This window comes from Sorex araneus, chromosome 9, assembly GCF_027595985.1.
Source record: "Sorex araneus isolate mSorAra2 chromosome 9, mSorAra2.pri, whole genome shotgun sequence".
Lineage (NCBI taxonomy): Eukaryota > Metazoa > Chordata > Mammalia > Eulipotyphla > Soricidae > Sorex > Sorex araneus.
Genome location: NC_073310.1, coordinates 58,583,164 through 58,600,186, shown reverse-complemented (window position 1 = coordinate 58,600,186; position 17,023 = coordinate 58,583,164). Strand labels below are relative to the sequence as shown.

Here is a 17,023-nt window from a genome sequence, read left to right as displayed (position 1 = left end):
TCTTTATTAGTCATACAAAAGTATTATTTGTAATGTGATAGCTCCATCTTTGTGGGTGTTGACTAGAAAATTTGGCAGAAGGTTAAAAACATGTTTTAAGTTCTCTACCTACACGTATAGCAAAAATGGATGCTTGTATTTTTCCCTAGGCAGTGTGTGATCAGCGCATGGTAATGGTTGAGTAGCCTATTTAGGATGAGAAATTCAAGTGTGGTATTCTGTTATGCTTTGTGTGAGAATGCATTTTAGCAGAAATGGAACTATTGCTCGATGTTGATAATGGGAATTTGCAAATTGATGATAAAATCAAGCATACAAATTTTAGGAGTTGAGTTACTTAATAGAACTAGATTTTTTTTCTTTAATCCCTCCACCTTTTCTATTTTCTTGTGCTACACTCAGTGGTGCTCAGGGCTTACTCCTGGTTCTGTACTGAAGGATCAACTTGGTGGGCTCCAGGGGTCAGGTGGGGTGCCTGGGATAGAGCCTGGGTTGGCTGTGTGTGAACAGATTTCCTGCCAAGTGTACTGTTGGGTAGTCTGGCATGGCGGTGTCTTCCTGTATATTGTTTCTCTGGTCCTATATTAGTTTTTAAATTTTCTTGGGTATTTTTGGGCCACACCCAACTGTGCTCAGGGCCCCCAAATTTTATTTTTTTGTCCATTTTGGACCACTCCTCACTGAGGCCCGTTCCTCCATGCTATCTCAGCTCAGTGTTCGGGCTCACTGTTGGCGGTGCAAAGCATATGCACTTGGAACCATCCACCGGACCTATTTTTTTTCCCCTGAAAGGTTCAGAGATTATTTTTAGGGACTGGTGCAATAGTACCGAGGCAGGGCGCTTACCTTGTATGTGGCCTACCCATGTTTGATCTCGATATGACATATGCCCTAGCTGGGCCCACACTTGGCTTCTGGCTCTGTGTCAGGGGTCAGTGGAGACGGAGCACTGAAGACTGGTGCTGGGGAGCCAGAGTGGCACCTAGCTTGGCGGCTTATAAGCATGTGCCTTTTCCCTTTCCCTTTTCTTCCTGGTCTTTTCTGTTATTTTTGGGGGGCCCACATCCTGCTGTGTTCAGAGTTAACTCCTGACGGTATTTGTGGGACCATACGAGGTTCTGGGGATTGAACCCTGTAGTCTGTACAGGCAAGTGCCCCACCAGCTGTAATCGTCTTTTGGCTTCACTCATTTACTCATGGTGCTCAGGTGTTTTTTTTTTTTTTTTTTGGGTTGAGGGGGAGCATACCTACCTGTGGTCAGGGCATGCTTTTTTTTTTTTTTTTTTTAACTTTTTGTGTCACACCTGGCTCTTCACTCAGGAATTACTCCTGGCGGTCCTCAGGGGACCATATAGGATGCTGGGAATCGAACCCGGGTCGGCTACATGCAAGGCAAACGCCCTCCCCGCTGTGCTATCGCTCCAGCCCCACAGGGCATGCTTTTGTGTTCAGGAAGCACTCCTGGCAGTGCTTGGGCCCCGTATGGGGTGCTGGAGGTAAAGTGTTGGTTGGTCATTCGCAGGCCAAGCACTGTACCTGCTGTCCTGTCTCTGCAGCTCAGCCACCTAGTATTTCATAGAACTGATAAGTTCCGTAGTTGTTCACTTCATACATACTTTCCTTCTTGGGACTACCCCCAGGGGTTCTCGGGCTATCTCTGCTTCTGTGCTCACACCCATCCTGGCCCTCCCATATACAGAGCGTGTGTTGTTTTCTTTCTTGGGTTTTGGGCCCCATACTTGGTTGTGCTCACACTTATGACTGTCAGGCTTGTTAGTAGTTGTACATCTGGTTGCTGCTTCAATGCTTTGCTGTGGTGTGTGTGTGTGTGTGTGTGAGAGAGAGAGAGAGAGAGAGAGAGAGAGAGAGAGAGAGAGAGAGAGAGAGAGAGAGGTGTTAGCTATGGGATTGCACGTGATCTGGTCCTCACACATAATTGCTGGAGTTCTCAAGGACAGATTTACGCAGACCGTGCATGTTGTGTGTGGAAGCACAGGGAATGAGACTGGCAAGGTTGCCAGTACTTTGGGTCACATCAAGTGATTATACTCTTCAGGGCCTTGTCCTGGCTCTGTGCTCAGGGATCACTCCTGGTGGGACTTGGGAGACTGTGGGGTGCCAAAGCTTGAATCCAGGCTGGCTGCGTTACACGCAAGCGCCTGACCTACCGTATTGTCTCTGCTTTGTGTCTTTTTTTTTTTTTTTTTTTTTTTGCTTTTTGGGTCGCACCCAGCAATGCTCAGGGTTTACTCCTGGCTTTGCACTCAGGTATTACTCCTGGCGGTGCTTGGGGGACCATATGGGATGCCGAGGATCGAACCCGGGTCGGCCGAGTGCAAGGCAAATGCCCTACCCGCTGTGCTATCACTCCGGCCCCTGCTTTGTGTCTTTACAATCTTATTTTCTCCTATATGCTAGATTGAATTTTAAGATGACAGATATTTCCCCTAACTAGACATTTTATTCTAGTTGGCATTTTGGTGCTTGTGCTAATATTATAATATATTGGTAACTTGCTTTTCTTGCCTCAGATGTGATCTCCTTTTTTCTCTTGGGCTAGTGTTTTTGGGAGATTTTCTTTTCTTTTCTTTTTTAGTCTTCTGTTTGGGTCACATAGTTCAGTACTTAAAGGTTACTCCTGGTCTGTGCTCAGGGTTGCTCTCTGGTAGTGCTTATTGGGCCCTGTGGTGCCAGGGACAGAGCCTGGGCCTCCGGCACGAGAGGCAGGTGCACTAATCTTGGGAGCCATCTCCTCAGTCTTATCTGTTCAAGTAGCACCTTCTCATTATATTTTCCTCTCAAACGTTACTTAGGTGCGTCTTCATTTCTTGTAGCTTCTTTCTGTTTTTTGGCTTTTTGGGTTACACTCAGCAATGCTCAGGGGTTACTCTTGCTCTGCACTCAGGATTTACTCCTGTGAGTGCTTGGGGCATCCTGTGGGATGCCAGGAATAGAACTTGATTGGCTGCCTGCAAGGCAAACGCTCTGCCTGCCTTCTAGTTTCTTTATATTTTGTTTTTTGGGTCACAGCCAGTGATACTTAGGGGTTACTCCTAGCTCTGCACTCGGGAATTACTTCTGGCTGGTGTGGGGGGCCAGATGAAGGCCCGGGGATTGTCTGATTCGTGTAAGGCAGACACCCTGCATCTCTGGCTGCAGTTTCTTATTCATGTATTTGTGGGGCCAGGTATCCAGCCCAGGGATGTGTTAGCATGTGCTATACCACTGAGCTATGCTCCTGACTTCTAATGGGTCTTTCATATTTATATTTAATGTTAATTTGGGTGGAGAGATAGTACCGCAGGTAAGGCGCTTGCCTGGCATGCAGCTGAACTGGGTTTGATCCCCAGCGCCCCATATAATCCCTGAGTGCACAGCAAGGTCCCTGAGCATAGCTGGTGGGTCCTCCCCACTGCCCCCGCCCCTTTTTTTTTTGGCTTTTTGGGTCACACCCAGCAATGCACAGGGGTCACTCCTGGCTCTGCACTCAGGATTTATTCCTGGGGGTGCTCAGGGGACCATATGGGATGCTGGGAATCGAACCCGGCTCGGCTGCATGCAAGGCAAACACCCTACCTGCTGTGCTATTGCTCCAGCCCCAAAACGTTTATTTTTATAGTAAATGATAACTAAAATTTCTGAGTTTCTTTTTCCAATTTGCCTCTTTTCCCTCTGTAATCATAATTTTCCCCCACTGGTCATTATTTTAAAATTATATTCTTTACTTTATATTGCTTGTATATTACATACATATTTATATTCCTTTATATCTGTGTAAGGTTTTGCTTTTGTTTTTGGACCACACCCAGAGGTCCTCAGGGCTTAACTCTTTGGTCTCTGTTCAGGGTCACTTGCAGTGGGGCTCAGGGAGCCATATGGGGTGCTCAGGGCTGAACTCAGGTCAGCTGGGTACAAGGCTAGTGCCCTACCCGCTATCTTGCCAGCCCCCTCTGTATTCACATTTTAGACAGAATTATTTTAGGGCCCAGAGACTGTACATAGCACTTGAGCTTGGCCTGTGGAGTCGCTGCGTTTGGTCCTGCACCCACGCCTACCTCCTCACTGAGCACTGCTGGTTGGAGCCCTTGTGAGCAGCCTTTGAGCTGGTCAGGTGCACGCTCCTGGGCAAAGTGTTGCTGCGAGGGCCCTGAGCCTCGTGGGCATTACGGGGAGGACCCAGACAAGTGCTTCATTATTTATTTTTGGGCTTTCCTCAGCAGTGCTCAGCAGCTATTCCTGGCCCTGTGCTCAGAGGTCACCACCCCTTGGCTGTGTTTGGGGACCACATGTGCTTGGGACATGAACCAGGTTTGGTGGGCTGGAAAGGGAAGTGCCTTAGCCCCTGTGTTAGCTCCCCTGCCAAAGCTAACAACTCCTAAGCTATTTTCCTCCCGATATCTTCCTGTTTCTCCGACCTGGTTGTGACAGGTTACTGAGTGAATTTTTTAAAAAAGTTTTGGCTATTTGGGTCACATCCAGTGATGCTCTGGGGTTACTCCTGACAGCGCTTGGGGGACCATGTGGGACCGAGACTGAGTCAGCCTTGTGCAAGGCAAACACCCTACCTGCTGTAGTATCGCTCCAGCTCCTGGAGTGAAATTCTTTTATTTTCTCAATTTGGAATTAGGTTTGGGGGCCAAAGAGTGGCTTATAGGGCTGAGCGCAGGCTCTGCTTGCGGGAGAGGCCCCAGGTCTGATACCGATTTGATGGTACCTGTGTCAGCCCGCTGCTGGCGCCCGCCCCCCCCCCCCCCCCCCCCGCCGCCACCATCAGCAGAAAATTAGTTTGAGGACTGGGGAGATGCTCAAGGTCTGGGGTGTACGGAGGCCCTCGGGTGTGACTCCCAGCATGGCATGGTCCTCAACTCTCCTGGGCCTGAGCAGCACCCAGCCAGGTGGTGCCAGTCTCTCTCTGGGAGCCTTGAGCACTACTTAGGAGCACCTCACTCTGTGTCCCCCATGGTACCTCTGATTTCTAGCAAAAAAGATCATAATTTTTACAAATAACACATTAAAAAATTCTTTTTTCCCTTTATTTTTTGGCCCTACCTGCTGTGTGCAGTGCTTACCTCTGGCTCTGCTCAGGGATCAGTCTTGGTGGGGCTCGGGCAATCACGTGGAGTTTTGGAGTTCAGACCGGGGTTGGCACATGCAAGGCAAGCGCTCTACCCTCTGTACTGTCCCTTTGGTTCCTAGAAATAAAAAAATTTTTTTTGGGGGGTGGGGTACCTGGTGATGCTCAGGGCTTACTCTTGGTTCTGTGCTCAGGGATCACTCCTGGCAGGCTCAGAGAACCAGTGGGGTGCTGGGGATCAAACTGGATCTGCCATGTGCAAGGCAGATGCTCTCACTGTCCGTTGTTTGCTATCCCCCTTCTCCCTCTGCCTGCTCCCAGTCCCCCCGCCCACACCCTCAGCCCCCCCTTCCCTCCCAAAAAGCCTTTTGTAATATAAAAGGAGTTTGGAAGGCATTAAAAAACTTTTAATGACAGCGTTGTCAAGTGGTTAGGGATCAGACTTGTTCTGTCTTCCTCCTGAACACATGGTTTTTATTCTCAAGCTTGCCCCAAGCACAGCATGGTACTGGGAGCTTCAGTCACTGTCATTGTGGAAAGAAGTACCAGGGAGTAGGGGGAGGGGCGAGTGGCTTTTCTCCCGAGCATTTCGGGGTGTGGTACCCACACAACAAACAAACAAAATGTTAGCAGATTAGCAGTAAGCAATGAACACTCATTACTGCGGACAAAATGTCAAATAGACAATGTGGTATTTATTTTACTTTGGATCATTTTTCCTTGGTAATGATCCTGGCATGGTCCTTTCCTGCTGTGGCTCAGGGGACCATATGGTGCCAGGGATGGAATTTGGGGGCCTCTACTGAACATTGTGTGGCCTTTTTAGTCATCTCCCCAGCCACTTCATTGTTTTCCTTCTTGAATTCCTTCCCATCCTCTCATCCCCTTTTTCTTCCTTTTGTTTTTGCAGTGGCTTGGGGGGATCACATCCTCAGTTGGGTGCCCCACATACACTTTGAGTTGGGGTGCTTGCGTGCGCGGTTGTAGTTGTAGCGCTTGCCCGGCCCCGACGCTGTGCTTGCCAGCGTTACTTCCTTTGGTCGTGGCATCAAACACTCTTGGTTGCGGTGCTCTGGACCGCGTCCTCTATGTGTACGGGGATCTTCATGGCACGACCAGGGCGGGGCCTTGTTGGGGGCTGACTGAGGAGGTCTGTTGTCCCCCACTGGCTCGGCCATTGTGCTCTGCAGCTGCGTCACATCCTTGCCCCGCTCCTTTCTCTTTTTCTTTTTTTTCCCCCCTCCTCTTTTTCGATTCCCTGTCTGCCCCAGCCCCTGTTTTGCTGCTCTTGGCACTTATGGCCAGGACTTGTTGGACAGGGCACATCTGTTGGCAATGTTCACAGTTGCCAGGGGCTTGTAAGACTTGCCCTGGTGCAGTGCTTGAACCTGTGCTTGCCAAGCACCTTAGTTGTGGGCCACTTAATTGCTGGTTGCCCGCAAGAGATGCACGCCTGATCCTGGCAGCCCCTGGCAGTGCTGTCAGGCTTACTGTGGCGTATACGGCAGTGCTGGGGATTGGCTCCTGGCCTCACTGCCGTGTGAATTCAGGTGTTCTGCTGCCCAGTTCTTTCTCCCACTTCTCTCTTGACTACTAGTCGAGTAGTTTCTTTCTTTCTTTTTTTTTTTTTTCTTTTGCTTTTTGGGTCACACCCGGCAATGCACAGGGGCTACTCCTGGCTCTGCACTCAGGAATTACCCCTGGCAGTACTCAAGGGACCATATGGGATGCTGGGAATCGAACCCAGGTCGGCCGCGTGCAAGGCAAACGCCCTAGCCATTGTACTATCACTCCAGCCCCGCTGTGCTATTGCTCCAGCCCCAAGTAGTTCTTTTTTCTTAAAGGGATAAGTTTATGCACATAGCAAAGTGAGTACCAAAAGATGTTACTTCTTACAGCATATGTTGCACATGCCCACACACTTTTTTTTTTTCCTTTTTTGGGTCACACCCGGCAATGCTCAGGGGCTACTCCTGGCTTTTCACTCAGGAATTACCCCAGGCGGTGCTCGGGGGACCATATGGGATGCTGGGGATTGAACCCAGGTCGGCCACATAGCCATTGTACTATCATTCCAGCCCCAGCCCACACACACTTAGCAGACAGTTAATCTTACTGCTTCACTTCGAGCCATCCATCTTTCTCCCCAGCAACCCCGACAGCCATTCCCTCTAGACTTCCAAAAGGAATTTGTAAGCAGCTACTCCAACATGGTAGTTTTAGGTGTTGCTTTTCAATATATTACTTTTTTTTTTTTTTTTGCCACACTGATTGTTGCTCAGGAATCACTCCTGGCAGAGTTCAGGACTGTATGGGATGCTGGGGATCGAACCCGGGCTGGCCACGTCTATCAGTGTTTGTTTAATTAGTATTGATTCCATGAAGTAGCATTTACAATCCTATTATTATTTGCTCAGGTCTGAGTGATAGTCAGCAGGTAGGGCGCTTACCTTGCACGTGGCCTATCTGTTTTTTTTTTATTTTTCTGTCACACCCTGCGATGCACAGAGGTTACTCCTGGCTCTGCACTCAGGAATTACTCCTGATGGTGCTCAGGGTATACCATATGGGATGCTGGGATTCAAACCCGGGTTGGCCATGTGCAAGGCAAATGCCCTACCTGCTGTGCTATCACTTCAGCCCCCCCAGTCTGGGTTTGATGCCTGCTCACCATATGGTGTCCCCCTCTCCCTCCGCCAACACTGTTCCTGAAGTAATTCCTGAGCACTGCTGGGTGTGGCTCCTAAAGCAAAACCGAACTTGCAAAACAAATCTTAGATCATTCCTCAGCCAGAAGTGAGGAATGATCTTAATTAATACACCAATGATTTGTGTATTAATTTCATTAATTATTTTTTGTTTTTGTTAATTTGGGGGGCTCTCTCTAACAGTCCTTAAGGGGTCTGGCAACCATTCTCCATGCCAATGGCAAACTGGGTGGACAGTGATAGAGACCCTGGGGCCAGAGCCTCCAGATTTGAGGTGCTGCTGGGGCCCGTTGGTGACGGTCATACCTGCTGGTGCTGGGAGGAATTTGTGGTGCCAGGAATTGACCTCAGGACCTGGTGCATGCAAGACACGTACCCTTGTACCCCTGATCCGGAACTAGTGCCGAAGCTAATTTTTTGTTTTATTGTCTTTTTTTTTTTTTGGTGGGATGGGGCTGGGGGAGAGGGGACGCATACTCACCTACGCTCCATGGTTACCCCTGGCTCTGCTCTCAGGAATCACTTGTTCCAGGAATTGAACCCATGTTAGCCACGTGCAAGGCAAGTGCCCTACCTGATAGACTGTCTCTTTGGACCCAGCATTTTGTTTTTCATTCCCTTTTCTTCTTGGGACTATTATTTTCACTTTCCATGTATTCTCTAAGGCTAAATCTTTGTGTACCCTGTAGTTGCTTCTTCATAGAATCCTTTTTGCTTGTTTTTAAGGTCGCACCCCGTGGTGCTCAGGGGCTTACTCCTGGCTTTGCACTGGGGGATCACTCCCGGCAGTACTCAGGGGACCATATGGTGGGTTGGGAATCAAACTCGGGTCAGCTGCAGGCAAGGCAGGTGCTCTGCCTGTTGTACTATCTCTCTGACCCTGAATCTTATTAATAAACCAGGTAGTCTATAAATTAAAATTTTTTCTCTTCTGTGTATTTCTGGCCGCTTGGATTAAAATCAGGGCCTCATGCACTAAAAGATATGGAGCTGTGTATCTGGTCTCATTTCTTTTTTCTTTTTTTGGGGGGTCTTTAGATCACATCTAGGTGGACTTAGGGGACCATATGGGGTGCAGGGGATCAAACCTGGGCCAGCTGCATTGCAGGGTAGACGCCTTACAATCTGTACCATCTCCCTGGCCCTCATTTTTTGATTTTTTAACTTTATAGGGACCACACTGCATGGTGTCCGGGCCCCAGGCCCGGGGCAGGTCAGCCACACTAGCCGCATGGGTAGGGGAGGGGTGTCATGCTGTGCTGGGAATGAAGAGCTAAAAGGCAGCGGAAAAGATGGAAGTGACTGCTCTAGGATGTATACATTGTTTTTCTTTTTGATCTGTCAAGTGGCCCAGAACCAAGTCTGGTCTTGAGTAAGATCAGTTCCATTAATCTGGTAATTAGCGTGGCCGGTTCCTCCTCCTCCTCCTGCGGGTTTGAGACTTCACCTCTTATCTCTGTTTCTGTGCGTGTTGATTTCATTCTCTCACACTGCAGACTCTCTACTTCATGCGGCTGGAACCATGACTGCCGGCAGCTCTTGGCTCTCATCTTCTCAGTCCTTTCTACCAGAAGAAGGGGCTCTCTTGAAGAATCCTGGGAAGGAATCTGATTGGCCTGTCTCGGATCATGTACTCACCATTCCCGTGGCTGGCGTGGGGAGGGTTCTGTGAATGGCAGCCCTCACTAGAACTGCATAGTTGGAGTCAGGGGTAAGAGCAGTTTCCCTGATGCAGGGGGATGTCCATCATGCTGGCTTTTGATGTTCTTTTTGCTATTTTTTTTAATTGTTATAACACAGGTCCTTTATTATAGGCTGCCTCCTTTGGAAAAAATTGCAGATAAATTATGAATAAAAAATATCACAAATTCCTGATCACCCCAGATCATTACATTTGGCTGCTAAGTCAATAGCCTCGATTTTGTTTACTTCAAATGCTGAATTCCCAAATGTTCTTTTCAGTTTTCGTTCTGTTTAACTCCCTCTCAGCAGCTTTAAAACTGCGGTCACTCAGTCTTTCTCGCCACTCCTGACTTCTGGGAAGCTACTTTTTCTTACCTCTACAATCATTCATTGCTTTATTCCTGTTTGACATTACTTTTCCTTCTGCTTCCTGTAATATTTCAGTTACCTGCTTTCCTGTTGAGTCCGTCATCCTAGCTGAGTTTCTGCCTTCATGTGGATGCTCCTCGGCATCTCTCAGCAATGTACTCAGAAACAGTGTTTTCTAGTCCTTAGATTCTTGTTTCAAATTCCCTGGTAGTGCTCTTTAGCTATCCCTAGGTGTCCTTTTTTTTTCTTCTTTTTGTTTTGGTTTTTTTTTGGAACCATACCTGGAGGTGTTCAGGGCTTACTCCTGGCTCTGCGTGCAAGAATTCCTCCTGGAGGGCTCAGGGGGACCATATGGGGCGCTGAGGTGGGCTGTATGCATGGGAAGTGCCCTCCCCCCGGACTGTCACTCTGGCCCCTCCTTAAGTGTCTGATTTTTATTTCTATATTTCTGTAGTCACTGACACAATTTAAAGCCTAATTTCTTGGTCTTGATTATTGCAACAAATTAAATTATTAAATATTTGAAAGGTGATATATTGACAGTCATTGTTCAAAAAAGTGTAAAACATGCAATGAAAATTCTTTCTTTTGGTGAGGGTGACCTGGCTGTGCTCAGGACTTCTGGCTCTGCACTCAGGGGTCTCCTAGTGGTGCTGGGGGACCCTGTGGATTGAACCCAGGTTGACCACTTGCAAGGCAAATAACCCTCCCTTCTGTACTATCACTCTGACCCCTCTTTCTCCTGTCTTTTTTTTTTTTTCCTTTTTGGGTCACACCCAGCGATGCTCCAGGATTACTCCTGGCTCTGCCTTTAGGAGTTACTCCTGGCTGGTGCTCGAGGGACCATATGGGATGCTGGGAATCAACCTGGGTCAGCCACCTGCAGGACAAATGCCTAATTGCTGTGCTGTCGCTCCAGCCCCATTTCTACTATCTTTTTTTTTCTTTACTGTCTGTTTTAAAAAAAGGATTTTGGGGGCCACACCTGGTATTGCTCAGGGCTTTCTCCTGGCTCTGCTCAGGAATCACTATTGACCTCTTGGCAGGGCTTGGGAACCGTATGTGTTGCTAGAGTCTGGACTGAGGCCTGCTGAATCCAAGGCTAGTGCTGTTCCTGCTGTCCACTCACGCTGGCCCTATATTTATTTGTTTGTTTGGGCCACACCTGTGCTTAGGGCTTTCTACTGGGTCTGTGCTCATGGCTCACTCCTGGCAGGCTTGGACAATATATGGTGCCAGAGATTGAACCCAGATTAGTTGTGTGCAAGGCAAACTCTACCTGCTGTACTATCTCTCTAGCCTCCCTCTTCTATATTTAAACTTTTTTTTTTTTTTTTTTTGCTTTTTGGGTCACGCCCAATGATGCACAGGGGTCACTCCTGGCTCTGCACTCAGGAATCACCCCTGGAGGTGCTCAGGGGACCATATAGGATGCTGGGAATTAAACCCAGGTCGGCCGCGTGCAAGGCAAATGCCCCGCTGTGCTATCACTCCAGCCCCCTTTAAACATTTTCTTAAAAAGTATAATCACTATAACGTACAATACTGTTGTGTTTGGATTTCATGTGTCAGTGTTCCATCACCCACACACTCCAATAGTGTTAGCTTTGCACCACCGTTGTGCCAGGTTGCCCTCTCTGGCCTACCCTATCCCCAATATAGTAAGCTCTTTTGTAGACGAGTTCACAGATTGGTTCTTTTGGACCATTTGCTTTTGGGCCACACCCAGCAGTGCTCAGGGCTTGCTCCTGGCTCTGCATTCAGGAATTACTCCTGGCATTGCTCAGGGGACCATATTGGGATGCTGGGAATCGAACCTGGGTCGGCCGCGTGCAAGGCAAACGCCCTACCCGCTGTGCTACCGCTCCAGCCCCAGGAATCACTCTTGATAGGGCTTGGGGAGGACTGTAGGTAGTGCCATGGAGCAAACCCAGGTTGGCTGTGTCCCAGGCAAGGGCCCTATCTGCTGGACTATTGCTCCGACGCACTTTGGCCCATTTGTGATTTCCTTTCCTACCTCTTGATGCCTCACACGAGAGAGCTCATTCTGAATCTGCCCCTCTTCTGCCGACTGCACTCCCTGCAGGTCTCTCCAGCTTCACCCACATAGCGGCAGCTTGTATGCTTTTATCTTGTACCTGCGTTGTATTTCGGTATGTATATATACCACGGGTTCTTTTTTTTTTTTTTTTTTGCTTTTTGGGTCACACCTGGCGATGCACAGGGGTTGCTCCTGGCTCTGCACTCAGGAATCACTCCTGGCGGTGCTCAGGGGACCATATGGGATGTTGGGAATCGAACCCGGGTCGGCCGCGTGCAAGGCAAACGCCCTACCCGCTGTGCTATTGCTCCAGCCCCTATACCACGGGTTCTTTATCCACTCATCTGTTCTCGGACACTTGGATTGTTTCCAGGTTGTGACTATTGTGAACAGTGCTGCAATGAACATAGGAGTGCAAATGTTTTTTACTGAAGAGTATTTCTGGAGCCTTAATGTAGACGACTAAAGTGCAATCATAAGCTGGGTCATATGGAAGCTCAATTCTTAGTATTTTGAGAAGTGTCTTTGTATTGTTTTCCAAAAGGGTTGAACCAGGCAGCGTTTCCTTCAGCAGTGATTGAGGGTCTCTTTTCCACACATCCTCACCCACACTTGCTTGTTCTTGTTCTTTTATGTGGGCCAGACTCTGGTCTGAGGTGTTATCTCATTTTCCTTTTGATTTGTACTTTCCTGATGATCAGTAATGCAAAGCATTTTTTTTTATGTATTTGTTGGCCCATATGTTTTTCTGCTTTGAGGAAGCTTCTGTTCATCTCTTATCCCCACTGTTTTTGGTACTTCTGGACCACACATGGCGGTACTCAGGGGTTATTTATTCCTGGTTTTTTTGCACGCTGGAATCACCCATGGCAGGCTTGGGAGACTGTATGGGATGCTGGGGATCTCAAGGCACAAGAGGGCCCTATTGGCTGTACTGTCTCTGGCCCCAGTGCTGTTTAATTTTAATTTTTAAAAGTTTATTTTTTTTTTTTTTATAGATTTTTGGTGACTCATGGCTCTGCACTCAGGAATTAGTCCTGGCAGGCTTAGGGGACCATCTGGGGTAGTGAGGACTGAACCCGATGGGCAGTTTGTAAGGCAAAAGGCCTTACCCTGCTGTGCTGTGACTCTCGCCCCAGTGTTTTATTCTACTTTTTTTTTTTTTTTTTTTTTTTTTGCTTTTCTGGCTCACACTGGAGACGCACAGGGGTTGCTCCTGGCTTTGCACGCAGGAATTACTCCTGGCTGTGCTCGGGGGAACCATATGGGATGCTGGGAATCGAACCCGGTTCGGCTGCGTGTAAGGCAAACGCCCTATCCGCTGTACTATCGCTCAGCCCCCCAGTGTTTTATTTTAATGTATCTTGGCTGTTCACCCTTTTTCACAGGAGTGTTGGGCAAATACTTTTTCCCACTTAAGGGGAGTCTTTTATTCTGATAATCATTTTTTTTTTGGTGCAGAAACTCCTTAATTTGGTGTAATCCCATTTGTTTATCTTTGCTTCTAATTGTTTGACCACTGGCATTGAATTTCGTATATTTTTTATTATTATTATTATTTTTTTACTTTTTGGGTCACACCTGTTGATGCACAGGGTTTACTCCTGACTTTGTACTCAGGAATTACTCCTGGCAGTGCTCAGAGGACCATATGGGATGCTGGGAATCAAATCCGGGTTGGTCGCGTGCAAGGCAAACGCCCTACCCGCTGTGCTATTGCTCCAGCCCCAGTGTATCTTTCTTTTTTTCTTTTTGGGTCATACCCTGTGATTCATGGGGGTTACTCCTGGCTCTGCACTCAGTATAACTCCTGGCAGTGCTCAGGGGACCATATGGGATGCTGGGAATCAAACCCAGGTCGGCTGCGTGCAAGGCAAACACCCTACCCGCTGTGCTATCAATCCAGCCCCTTTTATATCTTTTTTTTTTTTTTTTTTTTTTGCTTTTTGGGTCACACCTGGCATTGCACAGGGATTACTCCTGGCTCTGCAGTTAAGAATTATTCCTGGAGGTGCTCAGGGGACTATGTGGGATGCTGGGAATCAAACCCGAGTCGGCCCTGTGCAAGGCAAACACCCTTCCTGCTGTGCTACACTCCAGCCCTGTATCTTTTTTTCTTTTTGCTTTTTGGGTCATACCCGCTGTTGCACAGGGGTTACTCTCTTTTTTTTTTTATTTTTTGCTTTTTGGGTCATACCTGCTGTTGCACAGGGGTTACTCCTGGCTCATGCACACAGGAATCACTCCTGGCGGTGCTTGGTGGACGATGCTGGGAATTGAACCTAGGTCGGCCCTATGCAAGGCAAACGCCCTACCCACTGTGCTATCACTCCAGCCCCTGTATCTTTTTTTTTTTTTTTTTCTTTTTTGGGTCACACCTGGCGTTGCACAGGGGTTACTCCTGGCTCTGCACTCAGGAATCATTCCTGGCGGTGCTCAGGGGACCATATGGGATGCTGGGAATCAAACCCGGGTCAACCGTGTGCAAGGCAAACACCCTACCTGCTGTGCTATTGCTCCAGCCCCCCCCCCCCGTATCTAATTTTAACATGACCAATTTTTCTAATTTTTGTAGATGAGTTCACAGGTTTTTTTCTTTCTAATATTGTCACTTGTTTTATTCGCTTTTCCCATTTATGGTTATACGTGCTTATATAGACTCTTGTTTTCTTTTCTCCAACATAGTAGCATATGTACTTATTTTCAACGACTTTCTTCTTTTTACTTATCTATTTCAGTACAGCTGTACAATTCACAATTTCAAGTTGTGCCTACACAGCAAATCTGATACTTCTTTTTTTTTTTGTTTGCTTTTTGGGTCACACCCAGTGATGCTCAGGGGTTACTCCTGGCTTTGCACTCAGGAATTACTCCTGGTGGTGCTTGGGGGACCATATGGGATGCCGGGGATCGAACCCGGGTCGGCCACGTGCAAGGCAAACGCCCTACCCACTGTGCTATCGCTCTGGCCCCTGATACTTCTTAATTTTATGTAACATTTCTGAACTGGAAGTTCAATTATTTTTTCCTGATAACAGTATTTTCAACTAAAGAATTGTTTTTCATGTTTAACAAACTTAAATTTTGTGGGAAAGGACTCGATAACTTTCCTCCTTTGTCTTACCCCATCAACAACAAAAAAAGTCCTCTTGTTATATAGTAGGAACTGAAGTTTATAGTATGGTGTTCAAGGTCCAGTAGAAACTGCAGTTGTCCTAACACAATGTGAGCTTTATCTTTCCTCACCTGTCTTTTGTTGCCATATTCCTTAGCACGCAGGGCTTCCCTCTGCCTGGCTGAGGACTCGGGGATCACTCCTGGAGGAATCTGGGAGACCATAGGGGGTGCTGGGAGTTGAGTCTGGGTCTGCTCTCTGTAGGGCTAGCACCTTACTTGCTGTTTGTTAAGTTTAAATTTTAAATTAAAAAAAATTGTGGCCCACACCCAGTGTCAGTGCTTCCTGCTGGCTCTGCATTCAGAAATTACTCCTGGTGGTGCTCAGGGGACTGTAGGTTGCTGGGGATTGAACCCGGGTCAGCTGCATGCAAGGCAAATGCCTGCCCGCTATACGATGGCTCCAGCCCCCTTCCCTGCTGTCCTTTGTCTCTGGCTCTGTTCTGGTTTCTCCTGTCTTATCCCCGTGTGTGGTTCACAGAACCTGAGTTCTAGACTATCCTCCTTGACTTAAAGTTAGGATGGAGACGTTTGAAAGGATTGCTTCATTTCACCTGGAGGACTTGCCAGATGCTTTTGTCTCACCCGCCACCTCTGCTGGTGTTACTGTTGGCGGGCTTGGTTGTGGTGCACTCCAGGGCAAGCAGAATCGCCATGTTTCTACACGTGTGCTGTGGTCCTTGCTGGAGGTTGGAACTCCTCTCGTTTTGCTCAAATGAATTCTTTCTGGGGGTTACGTTCCTGGCTGTGGTGCTAGCCCATCCTTTTAATTTAAAGTTTTAGATTTTGTTTTAGGACAATATTGGGGCTTTGGGGTTGTTCTCAGAGGTGCTTGAGGGACCTTGTGGCGCTGGCGTGGAGTCCCAACCTCCCTCATGCAGAGCCTGAGCTCTTTGATCTGTTTCCCCGGTCTGAGTCCGACCGTGGCTTGTTCGTAGCTGGGGCGCTGGCTGGCTAGGGTGGCGTCAGACCTGGTGCTCTGTTGTCACACAGCAGCACGTCGCTGCCAGTGCTTGCTTGCTGTGGGCCACGGCAGAGTGGCCGGACTTGTCCTCTTGACTCCTGGCAGTGCTCAGAACGTATGGGATGCCGGGGTTCGAACCTGGGTCAGCTGTGTGCAAAGCAAGCACCTTGCCCACTGTACTATCCCCCCAGCCCCAATATTTGTGAATTTTTGAGTACATTTGATAGCTCTGTTTAGAATTAATTTTTCCTTCCCATAGCATTATTGTTAGTACTCTATGCCGTATGAATTAATAGACTTCAGTTCTGCGTTTTTGGGAATAGGAATTGTTTGCATGGGTAGGAGTCCTGGGTGCCGTGTACTTGGAAATCTGCTGGTTCTCCTGCCGGCCTTGGGTGGTTCTGTCAGGGACCAGTGACGGTCGCTCAGTCAGCTGCTGTGGGGGCAAGCCTGTGTAGAGGCTTCCGTTTTCTTGCCCTCTCCCGCCGCTGCTCAGTGCTGGTCTCCTGTGAGCGCCAGCCGCCTTGCCGTCCGCGGGTTCCCAGCTCCATCTCCTCAGCCTGGGGAGCGTCAGGCCGCCTGCTCGGTGGCAGGAAGCCGGGCGTCTGGGTTGCCATGTCATTTGTCTAGGGGCCACTGTCTTCCATCGTTTGTTTCCTAAGCTTGTGCCGTTTTGTCATACATTCTATTAAGAATAAGCCTGACTGCTCCCTTTGCCTGTCTGACCGAAGGTGGTACTGTGGCTTCCGTACGTGTCTCTGTAATAGTAGTGATCTGGAGCATGTTTTAATTTACTCACTGACTGACCTATGTTTTCTCTTGTGAGTTTGTTATGGATTTTCTTCAAGCCTTTCCCCTTTTCCTGCTTACTCATTTTTTCTTCTTTGTTTATTTAGTTTGAACTATAGAAGACCCTTAGGTGTTCTGGGTGCCAGCCTCTTGCTACATGTTTTACAGTAGCTCCAAGCTGTGGTTTCCTATTCTTGACTCATTTGAAGAGCAGAAATACT

At 48.1% G+C, this 17,023-nt stretch overlaps 1 protein-coding gene across 5 annotated transcripts in view; it reads left to right on the top strand.

Annotated features, from left to right (window-relative positions):
• Window positions 1-17,023, top strand: part of MLLT10 (MLLT10 histone lysine methyltransferase DOT1L cofactor) — a 116,077-nt gene that overhangs the window by 5,627 nt on the left and 93,427 nt on the right. The window contains exon 1 of one of the 5 annotated variants that reach the window (XM_055147190.1): window positions 9,317-9,493. The exons of the other annotated variants lie outside the window; for them this stretch is intronic. The gene's annotated coding sequence lies outside the window, so the exon portion shown is untranslated. Of the gene's footprint in view, window positions 1-9,316; window positions 9,494-17,023 lie in introns of those variants that run through there. 5 annotated transcript variants of the gene reach the window in all.